Source organism: Gobio gobio (assembly GCF_949357685.1).
Source record: "Gobio gobio genome assembly, chromosome: 1".
Classification (NCBI taxonomy): Eukaryota; Metazoa; Chordata; class Actinopteri; order Cypriniformes; family Gobionidae; genus Gobio; species Gobio gobio.
In genome coordinates, this window is record NC_137097.1 from 7,423,072 (window position 1) to 7,440,691 (window position 17,620).

The following is a 17,620-nucleotide window of genomic DNA, read 5'->3' on the forward strand; positions in this document are numbered from 1 at the left end:
GTGCTCGTGTTCTCGATGTCGCTGCGCAGGTTCCCGAGATCCTGAACGGTGACGAGCGCATCGGAGCTGTCGTGCTGCACGCGGGAACGAACGACACCAGGCTGCGGCAGACGGAGGTTCTGAAGAAGGACTACAGGAGCCTGATCGAGACGGTGCGCAGAACATCGCCTGAAGCAACGATCATCGTTTCTGGACCGCTTCCCACGTACCGACTAGGACATGAAAAGTTCAGTAGATTATTTGCTCTAAATGAATGGTTAATGTGATGGCGTAATGAACAGAAGCTGCTCTTTGTAAATAATTGGAATCTGTTTTGGGAGCGACCTAGGCTCTTCCGTCCTGATGGCCTTCACCCCAGCAGAATCGGAGCGGCTCTTCTGTCAGACAACATCTCCAGAGCGTTGCACACCACCATATGACTAGTAAGTCAAAGTCCAAATCACAGTATTTGCTGTCCTAACTTAATTGACATAAGTACCAATGTAGAACATTATATAGAAACTGTGTCTGAACATAACTGTGTAGAACATTATATAGAAACTGTGTCTATTCCTCGTTTAGTGAGGTCAAACATTAAATCTACTGTAGGATCTAGGAAAAATCTAATTGTGATTAAACCAAAAAATCGCAATATTAGTGAACAAAAACAATTTCTAAAACTAGGTCTTCTAAACATTAGATCGCTCACACCTAAGGCGGTTATTGTAAATGAAATGGTCACAGATAATAGTTTCGATGTACTTTGCCTTACTGAAACCTGGCTTAAGCCAAATGATTATTTTGGTCTTAATGAGTCTACTCCGCCAGGATACTGTTATAAGCATGAGCCCCGTCTGATTGGTCGTGGCGGGGGTGTTGCAACAATCTATAGAGATATTCTTAATGTTACTCAGAAAACAGGTCACAGGTTTAATTCATTTGAAGTACTAGTGCTAAATGTTACGCTCTTAGATGTAAGAAAGAAATCCGTATTAACTCTAGCCTTGGCTACTGTATATAGACCTCCAGGGCCCTATGCTGATTTCCTAAAAGAGTTTGCAGACTTTCTCTCAGATCTTTTGGTCAACGTCGGTAAAGCATTAATTGTTGGAGATTTTAACATACACGTAGATAACACAAATGATGCATTAGGGGCTGCGTTTACAGATCTATTAAACTCCTTTGGGGTCAAGCAAAACGTCACTGGTCCCACTCATCGTCTTAATCACACACTAGATTTAATTATATCACATGGAACCAACCCAACCGATATAGATATTATACCGCAAAGTGATGATGTCACTGACCATTACATGGTAACTTGCATACTGCGTACTGCTGAAATCTGTCATGTTGCGCCACGTTATCGACCAGGCAGAACAATCCTTCCAACCACTATAGATAGATTCTCAAATAGCTTACCGGATCTGGCTCAGCTGCTCAGTGAACCCAAACAAACAGATGAACTAGAGGAAATGGCTAGCAGTATGAGCACCATTTTCTCTAGTACATTAGAAATTGTTGCACCAATTAGATTAAAAAAGGTTAGAGAGAAAACTAAAGCACCATGGTACAACAGTGCTACACGTTATCAAGAGAGAAACTCGTAACTTAGAGCGTAAATGGAAACAAACTAATTTAGAGGTCTTTAGAATCGCGTGGAAAGATAGTATGTCACGTTATAAAAAGGCCCTAAAAGCAGCCAGGGCTGAGCATCTCCGCAAACTAATAGAAAATAACCAAAATAATCCAAGGTTTTTATTTAACACCTTGGCTAGACTAACAAATAAACAAGCATCGCCTGAGCAAAATATTCCGTTACAGTTTAGTAGTAATGATTTTATGAATTTCTTCACTGAAAAAATAGAAAGCATCAGAAACAAAATTGTAAATGTACAATCTTTAATGATGTCTTATGATTCAACCTCAATTATCGCCCCTCAAGAACTACTACACCGCTTCACAACTATAGGACAGGAAGAGCCAAATAAACTTATCATTGCATCTAAACCAACAACATGTTTATTAGATCCAATACCCACTAAACTACTGAAAGAGTTGTTACCTGTAGTGGAAGAGCCTCTTCTCAATATTATTAACTCATCTTTATCTTTAGGTCATGTTCCAAGAATATTCAAGTTGGCAGTCATACAACCTCTCATTAAGAAGCCACAATTAGATCATAATAACCTAGCAAATTACAGACCAATTTCAAATCTTCCATTCATGTCTAAAATACTAGAAAAAGTTGTGTTAATTAAACATAAGATGAATCAACTTGCACTGCACAAATGTACTGTTCTAACAAACTATGTACACATCAACAGATGGCGACCCCCACATCATCTTACTGCCACCTGAACCACGCTGTGCCAATCCTGCAGCTGTATTTCGATGAGGCATTTGACCTCCGTGATGACCTCCGTCTTTCTCGCCAGTCCATCATGTTCCTAACTGCTGCAATTAGGCTGGATTCCGACCATGGGTGGGAAAGGGACATTGCTGGTGTTCCTCTTCTGGCTTGGTCATGCAGCATCCTTCAGGGTGGTGTCTCGGACCTTTGATATCCCCAAGTCCTCTGTGCATGACATTGTTCACAGAGTGAGCAAAGCAATCGTCGGAATTTTGAGGCTGATTGCATTCCCAACCGGAGATGACCTGGTGGCGGTAGGAGAAGGTTTTGCCCAGGTTTTGGGTCACCAGCTTTCAATTCAGCAGTTGGCGCAATTGACGGCTGTCATATCTGTGTTAAACCACCAGCAACTACCGACCAATGTTACCTGAACAGGAAGCTGTTTTACTCCATCCAGCTCCAGGCCATCACTGACCATCAGGGGAAATTTATCGACATCTTTGTGGGATATCCTGGGTCTGTGCACGATGCCAGGGTGCTGAGGAACAGCCCACTCTACACTGGCATCCTTTATCCCCAGCAGGCAAGTGCATCCTTGGGGATGGTGGCTATCCTTGCCTGAGTGCACCCATCTGCCTCATCACCCCGTACAGAGAGCCTGTGCAGAACCCTGTACACACTCGCTTTAACAGCAAGCACTCCCGTGGCCGGAATATCGTTGAGATAGCTTTCGGGATGATGAAAACGCGCTGGCGCTCAGTTTTCTTTAAGGCCATGGAAGTGAGCCCTACCTTCGTGCCAGAGGTCATTGCATGCTGCGCTGTTCTCCACAATATTGCTCTTCAGAATGGGGACATCGTTGAGCCAGAGGTTGGGGAGAATAATGATGATGCCCCCCCTGAAGCCCAGGACCCCGAAACAAGATCAGGAGAACATGTGCGGGACAATCTGGCTGCTGCTGTATCTGCTCCTAACATTTGTGTTCCAGCTCTCCATGAGCACGACTACCTGTAAAACATTTAACAGGTTAATACTTTTACCCAAAGCATTGTGTTATTTTTATTATAGCTTTTTTGTGTTTTTTTGTTTGTTTTATAAGGTGGAAAGTGTCAATAAATATTCTTTCCTCTATATATGCATGCATTTTCTTTATATAAATTATAAAATACTGTTTATTTACCTTTACAGCTTGAGTATTTTGTATCTTATTTCAAAATACATTTTGATAACATTGGGAGTAACATTGAGTAACATTGGAATTATTGGTATCGCTTGTTCTTACAGTACTAATTAGTTATTTTTTCTGTTCCTAGGTTCTGTACCTGTGTATAGAGCTCCTGAGGTCACGTGACTCATTCTGTTTACGACGCCATTTTGGCAGGCAGGACCAGCCGGCACCAGCCTGAGTTTCAAGGTAACGGAGTTCACTGCGCACTTTAATTCAAAACACATAGACTTGTACATAGCAAAACTTAAAATATTAAACATAACAGATGCCTATAATGCCCCCGGGGTGCTTTTCACGTGTATGGATAAAGGAACGGATAGCTTTCCGGTCAGGACACCTGTTGCACCAGCTGTGCACAAGTTACAACTAGTCTAGTTTGGACGTAAACGGGCACTAAGTTACAATTTATGCACTCCTAAATATTTTTGCGTTGCACCATTAAACTTAGTTGAAGCCTAAATCTACATATAAACTAAATATTTCTGGAAGCCTCCGATCAGGAGTAACATTAACTGATAGAATAATAGCAGGCAGAACTGCATCAATACGCTCTTGTTTTACATTACAGACTTCTGGTGTGTCTCAATCAGCTCTGGTTCAGTAGTCAGGGCACTGATCAGGGATCAGCCCATTGACTTGTGTCCTGATCAGTGCCTGACTACTGAACCAGAGCTGATTGAGACGCACCCTTCAATTCTTTACACATATATGATAATGCTGACATATAGGCCTACATGCGCTTACATTTTAAGAGAGAAAACATGTGAATGGATTAACATTATATGCGGTTAACACAAACCCGTCCAAACGTGTGCATCTGTTCCATAGGTCCGTGTTGAGCATGTCAAATAAAATCAGTCATAATCAATCCCTGTCATTTCGTATTTTTTGTTTCAGTATTTATTTAATGATCCTTAATTTCGTTTCAAACAGCCTACAGTTTCTGAATGTTATTTATATATAAAAGCACTTATGTTATTCATGATTAAGTATCGTATTTATTGGGAACTTCTTTTTATCATTAGGTACGTGAGGCAAAAGTAGTTAAGAATGAAGAATACACTGAAATTCAAAGCATTTCAACAACTTATTACGATAAAATTATTTTCTCTTTGCTTTCCTCCGCCTGTTCTGGTGTCCTGGCGCACATCAGCTGTCCATCATGTTGAAATAGTAAGTTTTAAACAGTATGGTTTTAAATGATGTTATAGATGCCAATGCAACAGCCGCTCTAGCGCTCCCCTGATTGCCTGCCAAAATGGCGGAGTTTAGGCTGTGTGACGTCAACCTCTGATGCTCTATAGCAGCCTGGTAGTTTGCTCGCTGAATGTGAAGGTGAAGGGAGTCCTTATCTGGAGGAAGACTTCTCTTCAAACCTTTCCCTGATTTGAACATTTGCCACCTTGCCTTGTTGACATCTGTTATATATCTGATCATAGAGCTTGCATGTGAATGCTTCCACTGCCTCGTAGCACTCTGGTGGTACAGTGAAAGCTGTGCCCATTTCTCTGAATGTAGCACAGTGTTCACAATTAGACATTTATTCTTTATCTACATGGTTATGGGACACCAGGTAGGGGACAGAACAAAGGGGACAAAAAATGTGTTTATCAAAGGTGGTTACTTTTAATCTAGTAATCTCACTGATTAGATTTGGATGAATACCATGCAATGTCTTTGTTTCAAATAAAACATTCCTAAAAAAAACAATGACTTTTGTGTTCAATTTATTGTCAATTTTACACTATTCACTGTAATCTTATTTTGAATCTATGCTTTTTGCCCTTGTTAAAGTCCAGTTTTTCAATACAAATTTTAAGATACAAAGTTTTCAAAAATATATATTAATTAAAAATCACATTGTGTAATTAAGATTCACTGCTAGTGAGAGGTTTATTTAACATACATTTTTAAACTAACTACAATACACACATATATAGCCTACATGATGCACCAGTACACAATTATCTTAATAGAGAATTAGTAGAATGGATGGATTTGATGCAGTATCTTTGGCTGCCTTTTCTCTCCTACATGTTCTTGCAATGTGATCTTAACTGGTGAAGAGCATGTAGCATTCCCTACGGAAGCCCACATTAACTGGCATATCTTGGTCTCTCCAGGTTTCTGTTAAGTTAAATGTAGCTATGGCTTTTTCAGCTATTAAACTCTCAGCAGTGTTGAGGTTAACCCATTTCTGGGCACACTGAACAAATGATGCCCAATTTGTTTGCGAAAATATGGTTATTGGGCTTTTTGCCTTAGAAGCAACATGTATACAGCACTTCATGTTGTCGCATATCGGCTGTCAAAAATAAATTAGATGTCAAAAGCCCAGACACGGGTGATCAATAACGTTAGAGGTCTTCTGACGGTAAGTGTATAGCTCGTGTAGACAAAAAGTATATAAAGCCTATTTTAATAGCAGGATTTCGTTATCAAGAGTTTAAATCGATATCTTCATAAAATGTGCACAAATCAACGTTGGAAACAATGCTTACACTACTTATAAGATTTTTTTTTTAAATCAAAACAATCTTTTCACTTGCACTGAAGTGCTGTTTGCTGTGTGACGTCATCGGAATGCATTCTATTGGTGACATCACAGCACTGAAGGTTCCAGAGCCTCTGTGTTCTTCTCACTTTGACTCCTTGCCTTCGTAGATGCACTTCAGTGTCAGTATACGGTCTCCTATCAGCATCAACCTGCATTTTCATTGCTCACTGTGAACTTTTACATTCGTCTTGATCTGTGTTCATTTCCAGAGCGTTGAATTGCACAGCTTTCTGATCTGTGTACGGTTTCAGATCATACGATTTTACTTGGTTGTAGGATTTTGGATCAGCGTAGCATTGCATCAGAAAATGTACAGCAGTAGATTCTGCAAGCTCGTGCCCCTGACATGTGTCAGTCCTGCTCTGAGTGTGTGTGTCACAGACATGCCAAGACTGAAGACACAACCACCGCCTCAAAGGAGGGTAAGAAGCCTATCAAATTATTAATATTTAGCCTACATTCATATGTTAATCATAGTATTTATGTGTTTTCTTATCATACCATGGTCTGTCTGAATACTATACACTGATTGGCTGGAAGGTGTGCAATACCGTTTAATGCACAGGCATTGTTTTATATTAATGTGCTGTTTTCATTGAAGCGCACACACACTCGTCACTGCGTGCACACACACACATTCAAGAGCAAAGAAACTTGTTTTCAGTGTTGCCAAGCCTGTGCTTTTCCCGCATATTGAGATGCCCTTAACACTGTTGCCGCTGTTTTTCATGTCCTGGGGGTTGAAGCAACCCCAATAAAGTGATATTTAGCCTTGGGAATGTGATTTGTAGCAGGGGAACCCAGCCAAAAAATGCAGATTTACCCCCACAGAACACAATTTTCTGTGTGTCTGATTCAAAGCGGACAGAATGCTAGATATAACGAGCCATACCTGATGAAAATAAACATAAATGTTCCCCTTCCGGTCAAATATTGCGTCGCAAACATCAATAACCGCTTTAAGTTGTCAATGCTGGTGAATGACCATGGTATAAGCGGTATAAACTAAAATAGTTTAATGCACAGCTAGCCGTGGATTAACCCTTACTTATTTATCGTCAACAGGAGCTGGCTCGCCGGAACACCATTACTATAAGAGAAAAGGCCACGATCTCCAGCCGCCCGCAGTCTGTCCAGCTTCCTCCTGTCATTGGCAGAGGTGAGCTAGTCCAGCAATCTCAAACCGGTTTGCTACAATTGAATTCAAACACATATCACTTGAATATGAAGTAAACACACGTTAACATAAGAACCATATTAACATTAAATAAATGTGATGTTTTATGCAGGACTGTGTCCACATCCACCCGCTCAGAGGAAGACAACGCCTTTAGTTGAATACGCCATCCGTGCTGTCCAACGCAAGGCTGAGCCGTCCGAGAAAGAGGACAGCAACCATGGGCCATCTGAGCTTAACACTGGTCGTTGCCATGACAACTTCAGCCTCACCCCCTTTAAAGTCACTGAAAGAGCCCATCATTCATCTGACAAGGCCAGAGTGCAGAGAAACCTTGCAGAGAAGGTGGCCGAGCACCGCATTGACCGTGAAGTTGCCAAAGGCTACAGATACGACTTCCTGTCGTCTCGGAGGACAGACACGCGTCTGCGTCATCAGCGTGAAATGGCGGATATGGAGGAAACGCTCACCTTACAGAGGGCAAAGCAGGAACAGGAAGTCCAGCATGTGCGTCAGAAACATGCCCAGTTTCTGGAAGAGAAGAGGAAGAGGATTCAGGAGCAAGAGAAAGTTGTCCGTTTCAGCCGACAGCATATCTCTCTAGCGAAGGCTGCACAACACATGCGAACGTGGTAACCAGCAATAGCTGTCTCTGGGTTCGGACAGCTGGCAGCGAGTGCTCCCCATCATGGTGGACGGCAGCGAGTGCTCCCCATCATGGTGGACAGCAGCGAGTGCTCCCCATCATGGTGGACGGCAGCGAGTGCTCCCCATCATGGTGGACGGCAGCGAGTCCTCCCCATCATGGTGGACGGCAGCGAGTCCTCCCCATCATGGTGGACGGCAGCGAGTCCTCCCCATCATGGTGGACGGCAGCGAGTGCTCCCCATCATGGTGGACGGCAGCGAGTGCTCCCCATCATGGTGGACAGCAGCGAGTCCTCCCCATCATGGTGGACGGCAGCGAGTGCTCCCCATCATGGTGGACGGCAGCGAGTCCTCCCCATCATGGTGGACGGCAGCGAGTGCTCCCCATCATGGTGGACGGCAGCGAGTCCTCCCCATCATGGTGGACGGCAGCGAGTGCTCCCCATCATGGTGGACGGCAGCGAGTCCTCCCCATCATGGTGGACGGCAGCGAGTCCTCCCCATCATGGTGGACGGCAGCGAGTCCTCCCCATCATGGTGGACGGCAGCGAGTGCTCCCCATCATGGTGGACGGCAGCGAGTGCTCCCCATCATGGTGGACAGCAGCGAGTCCTCCCCATCATGGTGGACGGCAGCGAGTGCTCCCCATCATGGTGGACGGCAGCGAGTCCTCCCCATCATGGTGGACGGCAGCGAGTGCTCCCCATCATGGTGGACGGCAGCGAGTGCTCCCCATCATGGTGGACGGCAGCGAGTCCTCCCCATCATGGTGGACGGCAGCGAGTCCTCCCCATCATGGTGGACGGCAGCGAGTGCTCCCCATCATGGTGGACGGCAGCGAGTCCTCCCCATCATGGTGGACGGCAGCGAGTGCTCCCCATCATGGTGGACGGCAGCGAGTGCTCCCCATCATGGTGGACGGCAGCGAGTCCTCCCCATCATGGTGGACGGCAGCGAGTGCTCCCCATCATGGTGGACGGCAGCGAGTCCTCCCCATCATGGTGGACGGCAGCGAGTCCTCCCCATCATGGTGGACGGCAGCGAGTCCTCCCCATCATGGTGGACGGCAGCGAGTCCTCCCCATCATGGTGGACGGCAGCGAGTCCTCCCCATCATGGTGGACAGCAGCGAGTCCTCCCCATCATGGTGGACGGCAGCGAGTGCTCCCCATCATGGTGGACGGCAGCGAGTCCTCCCCATCATGGTGGACGGCAGCGAGTCCTCCCCATCATGGTGGACGGCAGCGAGTCCTCCCCATCATGGTGGACGGCAGCGAGTCCTCCCCATCATGGTGGACGGCAGCGAGTGCTCCCCATCATGGTGGACGGCAGCGAGTCCTCCCCATCATGGTGGACGGCAGCGAGTCCTCCCCATCATGGTGGACGGCAGCGAGTCCTCCCCATCATGGTGGACGGCAGCGAGTCCTCCCCATCATGGTGGACGGCAGCAAGCTCCGGCCTCAGGCAAACGGCAGCGACTCCTCCGCTCCTCGCGGACGGCAGCAGCTTTGACAGCACATTCCTCCTTCCTCCTGGATTTTGGCCCCAATGTAACAATGTTTAAAGATCAGGGAAGAAGAAGGCGGGAAACATTCAACATAATACTTTAATCATAAAGTCCAGGCTTGGTCCTCTCTCATGAATGTCAAAATGGACCAGATAAAATGTTCTTGCAAACAATATTGATCAAGACAGAGCAAGACCTGATTGATTTAATCTTCTCATCAGTGCTGGGACTAGTAAACTAAACAGCTTGGATTGAGAAGGGCATAACTGTATATAACTACACAACTGGATCAAAACAGAATAAATATATCTTTAAAAAATGTATATACATTTATAAAAACTATATTTTTTTACATTTATTTAAAATCTATTAAATCATAGTAATAATGCAATAAAAATTGCATTGTCATTTCTAAACATGTTTTACTTTTGAATTGAATTCATGAGCGTACACATTTTATCTAAAACATGAAATATATTTTTGTGCCCTATTATTTGACTGGGGGGGTATCACTCAGTTTCTGTCAATCTCATGTCAATCTTGAGTACCTATAGAGTAGTATTCCATCCTTCATCTCCGAAAAGTCTTTCGTTTTATTATATTTATAAAAGAAAGATACGCTATACCGAGTCTTTCCGAATGCGGCTGGAGGCGTGTCGTGTGGGCGGAGCTAAAGAATCACGAGGGCGCGCAGCTATTGCGTTGAGCGTCTGAGAGCTGTGACGTCCTCAGAAAACGTGGAAAAATCATTATTCTAAATAAACCATGGCTATCAATCAGATTCAACCATACATATATGATCCAGAATCTGATCCAGCAGCAGCAACAACGACTTCAGCAGGACGTCTTTATGTGCTAAGTACTGTAACTGTATATATTTGCTTAACGGCTTGTGTAAATTACTAAAAACAATAATAATATTACACTTATAGTGGTCAGCTAAACAAATGTATTTACACACACACCATACATTGCATGCTCCATTGATAAACTAGCTATACGTGATCATGTTGTTCACTTGATGTGCACTTATGCGCCGATAGCCAACAGCACAAAGACATTTGAGGCAGTTTTACTCTCCGCCTGCTTCTACCGCTCGACCGTGAACCCTAAAGCCAAGCAAAGCGTGTTGAAGGTCGGCGTACAAGGAAATTCTGCACTTGTTGACGTCATGTAATCACACAATGTTTGATTACATTTTCTTTTAATCTTACCTCCATATGATGCCTATATAAATATAGAAATGCATCGCTGGTGCCAGAGGTAACCAAGGAAACTACAGGCTACACTGCAAAAATTATTTTCTTATTTATTATTTTTGTCTTGTTTCCAGTCTAAATATATTTACTAGGTAAGTAAAATAACATAAGATATTTTTTTTCTGGAAAGCAAAATTATCTGCCAATTATTATGTCCATTGGCAGATCATTCGGCTTGTTTACACAATTCTTCTTGATTTTTTTTTATATGTGGACTGGAAACGAGACAAAAATACTAAGTAATATTTTTTTTTCAGTGTATTGCTGCTGTTCCATAAGCACCACCTTCTGGTAGAGAGGGTGAGTTTGCTGGGGGGGGGTTTCGGTTGGGGGGGGGTCTTAAATGTATGTAGGGGGGCTTCACAGACAAAAGGTTGGGAACCACTGCTCTGGATCAACGATGTCCCCGTAGAGAAGAGCAGCAATGAGGGACATGATGGACGGATAGGACAGACGAAGGTGTTCACGGTGATCAACTGCTTCACCAATATAAGCCTGCAGAATTGGCACAGAAAATGTATATGTATTCATATCGGCTGCATTCATCTAGTGTGGATTCATGCATCACTATGTCACTGTCACAGAGTCAGAGCCAACACCTTCACCAACACCTTCACCAACACCTTCACCAACTGGTCGGCGAAGCTGATCCACATCTCTACAGGATTCACAGGACTCTGTATTGTTGTAATTGTAAACTGTGTGTGTGTAAAACACTTTTCGTGACTGACACTGAACACCAACTGATAACCGCCGAACTGAACTCGCGCAGCGTTATAAACGCTGTCCGCCTGTGATGTCACATGACCAGGCTGCGTCCTCCAGAGGTCACATTTGAAGGCTGCATGCGTCATCAAAGTATGGAACGCGACCGGGGTCAAATATCTTTATACGAAACGTGTGACTTTTGACCGTGTCAACACGCACTCTTTGTCCGCGTCAACGAGGCCATTTTTTACGTGTTTCTTTTGTATGTGTAGACACGCACATTCTGGTCGTGTTAAGGCGTCAGTTGTCGTCGCGTTACTTTAATACGTGTAAAGACACACAGTTTTACCATGTTAAGACGACAAATTTGAATGTGTTTCTTAACGCGCACATTCTGTACATGTCGAAGTGTAATATATAAAAAAAAGCAGACTTACCTTTAGATGTAGCCTAGGCTACATACATATTAATATAAAATATGAATTAATTGCTTAACTGACTACTGTGCTAGAGTAAAGTAGCCTAATGTTACAATGTATATTAAGTAAATGCTCAATATTATACAATTATTATAATTTATCTATATGGGTTATTGTTTGTTTTTTAAAGTTAGGCTATATATAATTTCTGAAAGTATATATAGGCTAATTTACACAGCACATATTTATAACTGAACACACACACACACACACACACACACACACACACACACACACACACACACACACACACACACACATTTTCTTGTAGATTCAGTTTTTTAAATATATGATGGCTACAAATATTTTCAGCAAATTCCTTCTTAAGAACAACATTTTGAGGTATGTACGTTGCATATGTTGTCCAAAGTAATATTTGAAAGGAAATGACGTGATTAATTTTGACAAAAAATTATTGTAAATGTCAGAATAGTTATTTTATAAAGTCTAAATGTGAATAAGAGAACTATATTAGTAAGTATTTACTACTAGCAATTACTATTTTAACCAGTAGGTGGTAGCAGAGTACAACTCACTGGCTTACCTCATTTTAAAGGTCCCATTCTTCGTGATCCCATTTTTCAAACTTTAGTTAGTGTGTAATTTTGCTGCTAGAGCATAAATAATACCTGTAAAATGATAAAGCTCAAAGTTCAATGCCAAGCGAGATATTACATTTAACAGAAGTTCCCTTTCAAAGCCTACAGCGAACGGCTGGCTTGGACTACATCCTGGTACTTCCTTCTTTAACTACGTCAGTAGAGCAGTAGAACAGACTAACCTCCGCCCACAAGAAAACGCGAAAAAAGGGGGCGTGGTCTTGTTGCTGTCCCACGTGGAGAAGAAGAGGACGTCGCGTGGAGAAAAGGAAGTGCTGCGTTTCAGTGTGTTTGTCGCCATGTCGTCGAGACGCTGTTATTTTCATCCCGGAGTCAAATCACCTTTGTTTGGCTTTCCCAGGGACGCTGTAGAGATTTTTAAGCGCGTATATATCTCCCGTTAAGAGGCGTGACCTTTCCACGTGCGCTAAGCTGCTGTCGAATCACAACACAGGACCCGCTGGCACGTGCGCTAAGCTGCTGTCAAATCGCAACACGGGAACCGCTGCGAGAACGAGAACTCGTTACGTATTTCTGAAGGAGGGACTTCATAGAATAAAGGAAGTCTTCAGTCGTTTGTAGGACAGTGAAAACAGCGGTGTACAGATAAGTAAATTGTGTTAAAAATACAGTTTTTTTTACACGCGAAACATGAACACATGTTATATTGCACACTGTAAACACAATCAAAGCTTCAAAAAAACACGAAGAACGGGACCTTTAAAAATGCTTGTGTTAACTCAATTAAATAGGCTTACACAACAAAAAGTTTTAAAAAGGACAATATTAGTGAGCAGAATTAGCCTAATAATATGGCTTAAGTATTGTCTGTGAAATTGGGGGAATGATATTACCACTGACTCTCATTTATTATTTAACTTACCACAACTATCAGTCCAAAATAAATACAGTATATATTGACAATGTACTTAAATAAGGTTACAATGATAAATTATACAATATACACCAACAAATGCGTTCAATTATATAGTATATCAAATGTAAATATTGTTTAATCATTAAGAGCCTGTGTAAAATGTCCTGAACTTGTTGATGTAACTGTTCTCTGTGAGTGCTGAAGGGCAAATGATGGCTTGGAGCTTAATGTCAGAAAACTTCTACAAATTGTATAAAATAAAAAAGGCACTATGTTTATGATATGGCTCACATATTTAGGTCTAATAACTACATTTTTGTCTATAAAGTCTTAAAATCACATTCTGTGATACAACAATAGTATTTACAAAGAATATGGTGGATTCACAACTGTCATGACATTCACTGGAAGCAGATTGAGTGATATAAACGGTGAAACAGATGAACAGATGCCGTTTAAACTGGAATATTGCACGGCTGAAAAAGGCCTTTTGCCAATCAGATTCCAAAGCCCTGTGTGTGTATGTATAGTATTACAGACTCCCTGTCTCTTTTCCTCTCTTTTCTCTCTCTCTCTCTCTCACTCACACACACACACACACACACACACACACACACACACACACACACACACACACACACACACACACACACACACACACACACACACATATATAGCCTATAGTGTTTTGTACAGTTTTTTTTGGTTGAGAAATCTATCGCCAGCACACAGCACATATTTACACATTCAACAAAGGATTCTTTTCTGATGACTAAATTCACGTCTCGCGCACGCACTGTACGCTGACACTTGCATAGGCGTATGTGAGAATTCAGAGTTTAGTGAGAACATGAATAGATTTCCAATTATTTTATATCAGCTAATGATATTTCTTACCCAAGATCTTCCCCTAAATGTATCACAAACATTAGCAATACATTTAAATAAATAATCGTTTTTCCGATAATAAGCTTACTGATGAATGTGTTAATTAGTTTTCAATTTGTAACAATATAATTCAATTCAATTCAATTCAAATTTATTTGTATAGCGCTTTTCACAATACACATTGTTTCAAAGCAGCTTTACAGAAAGTGCATTTCATAGATGAACAGTATAAAAAATGTTAGAAACACAATGTTAAAGAACAATGTTCGAAAAAGATAATCAGTCGTGTATTAATTTAGGCCATAACAACGCTGGCGTGGAGTCGTCTCATCACAGGCGTGGAGTCGTCTCATCACAGGTGTCGGGGCATCCGAAGTCTCCATGAGAGGCTGGATACAAACTGGAGCTGATGAACTATTTACCTCGGGACTAGTGTCCCGAGATAACAACAGAAAAGCAGATGGGAAATGATTAGCGTAGCTGCTGTTCAGAATATTATATTAATGCTTTTGATCCGATTTAACTGTAGTATAAAAAGATAATTATAATGTGAATGCTTGGCTAAAGAGATGCGTCTTTAATCTAGTTTTAAACTGGGACAGCGAGTCTGAACCTCGAACAATATCAGGAAGACTATTCCAGAGTTTAGGAGCTAAATGTGAAAAAGCCCTCCCTCCTTTAGTGGACTTAGATATCCTAGGAATGACCAGAAGCCTAGAGTTTAGTGATCTTAAAGAGCGCGATGGATTGTAGGGCGATAGAAGATCCGTTAGATACACTGGAGCTAAACCATTTAGGGCTTTATAGGTTAGTAGCAATAGTTTGTAATTGATACGGAACTTCACAGGTAACCAGTGTAGAGATGATAAAATTGGTGTTATATGATCATATTTTCTTGACCTAGTAAGAACTCTAGCAGCCGCGTTTTGGACTAACTGTAGTTTGTTTATTGAGGATGCAGGACAACCAGCTAATAAAGCATTACAGTAATCTAATCTCGAGGTCATGAATGCATGAACTAACTTTTCTGCATCAGAAATAGATAGCATGTTACGTAGCTTAGCAATGTTTCTAAGATGGAAAAATGCCGTTCTTGTAACATATGAAATATGATTTTCGAATGTCAGGTTACGGTCTAATATAACACCCAGGTCTTTTACTGTAGTGGATAAAGTGACAGGACATCCTTCCAAGGTAAAATTGTATTGCGAGAGGTTTTGTGGGCAGTTTTTTGGACCAATAAGTAACACCTCCGTTTTATCTGAATTTAATAGCAGAAAATTACACGTCATCCAGTATTTAATATCTTCAACACACGCTGTCAGTTTAGATAATTTAGCGTTTTCATCCGGTCGTGATGAAATATATAATTGAGTGTCATCAGCATAACAGTGGAAATTAATTCCATGTTTTCTTATAATATTACCAAGTGGCAGCATATATATAGAGAATAGCAGAGGGCCTAGCACGGATCCTTGCGGCACCCCATAGTCTACTGACGTCATCTTTGATTTTTCCCCATTTAGACAGACAAAATGGTAGCGGTCTGATAAGTACGATCTAAACCAGTTTAATGCCTGTCCCTGAACACCAGTATAATTTTGAAGTCGATCTAAGAGTAGTTTATGATCTATAGTATCAAACGCAGCACTAAGATCGAGTAGAACTAGTATTGAGATACAGCCTTGGTCAGAAGCTAGAAGTAAATCATTTGTGATTTTAATGAGTGCAGTTTCTGTGCTGTGATGCGGCCTGAATCCTGATTGAAATTTTTCATAGATATCATTTTCTTGCAAGAAAGCGCACAATTGAGCGGACACAACTTTTTCTAGTATTTTAGACATAAATGGAAGATTTGAAATTGGTCTGTAATTTGCTAGGTTATTATGATCTAATTGTGGCTTCTTAATGAGAGGTTTTATGACTGCCAACTTGAATATTCTTGGAACATGACCTAAAGATAAAGATGAGTTAATAATATTGAGAAGAGGCTCTTCCACTACAGGTAACAACTCTTTCAGTAGTTTAGTGGGTATTGGATCTAATAAACATGTTGTTGGTTTAGATGCAATGATAAGTTTATTTAGCTCTTCCTGTCCTATAGTTGTAAAGCGGTGTAGTAGTTCTTGAGGGGCGATAATTGCGGTTGAATCATAAGACATCATTAAAGATTGTACATTTACAATTTTGTTTCTGATGCTTTCTATTTTCTCAGTGAAGAAATTCATAAAATCATTACTACTAAACTGTAACGGAATATTTTGCTCAGGCGATGTTTGTTTATTTGTTAGTCTAGCCACAGTGTTAAATAAAAACCTTGGGTTATTTTGATTATTTTCTATTATTTTGCGGAGATGCTCAGCCCTGGCTGCTTTTAGGGCCTTTTTATAACGTGACATACTATCTTTCCACGCGATTCTAAAGACCTCTAAATTTGTTTGTTTCCATTTACGCTCTAAGTTACGAGTTTCTCTCTTGATAACATGTGTAGCACTGTTGTACCATGGTGCTTTAGTTTTCTCTCTAACCTTTTTTAAGCTAATTGGTGCAACAATTTCTAATGTGCTAGATAAAATCGTGCTCATACTGCTAGCCATTTCCTCTAGTTCATCTGTTTGTTTGGGTTCACTGAGCAGCTGAGCCAGATCAGGTAAGCTATTTGAGAATCTATCTATAGTGGTTGGAAGGATTGTTCTGCCTGGTCGATAACGTGGCGCAACATGACAGATTTCAGCAGTATGCAGTATGCAAGTTACCATGTAATGGTCAGTGACATCATCACTTTGCGGTATAATATCTATGTCGGTTGGGTTGGTTCCATGTGATATAATTAAATCTAGTGTGTGATTAAGACGATGAGTGGGACCAGTGACGTTTTGCTTAACCCCAAAGGAGTTTAATAGATCTGTAAATGCAGCCCCTAATGCATCAGTATAAGTGAGGACATTTGGTCTTGAAATATATTGTCAAAACAAGTTGAAGCATATGAAAGCGCACGTACACACACAGCGCTCTTCTAAACTGTAATTAAGATCACCTGTCTGTAATTATCGTTTCATTATAACCTGATCCAGAGTCCTGCACGGGTCCGATTTTGTAAACCCGCACCCGCAGTGCTTAAAACCGCATCCGACCCGTTTTCCGACAACAGCACTAAATAAAATCTGCACCCGACCCGACCTGCTTAAAATAGAACCGAGACCCGACCCGCACCCGCACTTAAATCTGTTTAGCATATCACATTATAGACACACTTACAAAATTTTTTATTGCCAGCATACAGAAGTTATTACACGACCATTAACACAAGGACAACTTCAGCCGGGACATTCTAAAACGCTTAACGTGAAAACGCTTAATGTG